Below are 1,352 nucleotides of genomic sequence, written 5' to 3' on the forward strand. Positions count from 1 at the left end.
ACAATTCAATTCATGGGACGCGTCCGTCACAATCGTTTCAACGTGACGTCAAATGAATGTAACTGTGCTCCCTCTCTCCCCTCCCACTCCTATCCTTATACTCATATTTCTAATCCACTTCCAAAGAGTATAGTAGAGACAAAACGCAGTTCCTGTTGTCTCTTTCGGATAACAGAATGCTACGACGATTTGCGCCCCCGCCGTGATCGTGCGGAGAGTAAGAAGGGGGTGGGGGGAGCCCAGCCTAGAGGACACGCAATGAAAATCACCACGCCGTCCGAACATACCGTACTTAACATTTGGAGGTGTTCAACGAGGTGTTTACTGGGTGCAACCTTGATTTTTCAGTGTGCCAGAAAGGATGCCTATTTCAGAGAGGCTCTCTGGCCCGGGGACCGGGAGCAGAGGCGTTGTTGTGAACCGTATAGGGGCAGGGTTAAGGTAAGGTAGGGGTTGGGCGCCGTGCCGCGCCTGCATGCACCGCCTACGCAGAAAAGGTCGTCGCGGAGTTTCTCTATTCCTGCGACTGCCTCCCACCGTGCCGTCTCCGCCCTGCTCCTCCCTTCCTCGGCCACCCGCACCATCCTGCCCGAGTAGTGAGGCTGGTGCGCCCCGCCGGCCCTGCGCAGCCCCGCCCCGTCTGCTGCTCGTGTGCCACTCTGTCGCCGAAGCACAATGTGGGCTGCAACTTTACGGCGCGAGGAGGGCCTCGACGAGCCGAGCCGCCACTCCAGCGCGGCGGGGCGGGGCGGGGCGGGGCGGCCTGTGCTTCCTAGTCGAGGGGCACGTTAATCCCGAGCAAATTGTCGCACCCGCGACTACATATGTACCGCCAACAAAACAGAAGCACGCGGAAAAGAAAAAAAATCAGATCGGTGCTAAACGTTATTAGCGGGCCCATATTACTGTAGCACAAAATAATACTTGCTGACTGGTTAAGGGGCTCAGCTGCGCACGATGGTCGGTTTCGGTACGGGTTGAAAGAGCTGTTGTGTTCTCGGAAAACAGCCCATTTTGCCAAACGACCCTGATCGAGTACAACGCATTCAATGACATACAGGTCTAAACCGTTCTAGTCCTCTTACTTTCACCCACCTAATTTTGATGTATAAGGGTCGACGTACTTTGCTTAAATGAAGCACCCAAGAAGGCAATGTTAGTGTATGCTCACACAACGCTCCGCTCGACCGGTTGCGCGCTAAGAGAAAAGTGTCAGTAGCGATCCTGGCGGACGAAAGTGGCTGTCGCCATCCTCATTGACGTCTAGTTCAGTTCGCCACCATGAAGTTATACACTTTGCATATTTGAAACTGCACATCTCTTGGTGTATAAGTTTCTACATTTGTTTTACT

Source organism: Frankliniella occidentalis, unplaced genomic scaffold, assembly GCF_000697945.3.
Source record: "Frankliniella occidentalis isolate FOCC.00 unplaced genomic scaffold, Focc_3.1 Scaffold264, whole genome shotgun sequence".
NCBI classification, from domain to species: domain Eukaryota; kingdom Metazoa; phylum Arthropoda; class Insecta; order Thysanoptera; family Thripidae; genus Frankliniella; species Frankliniella occidentalis.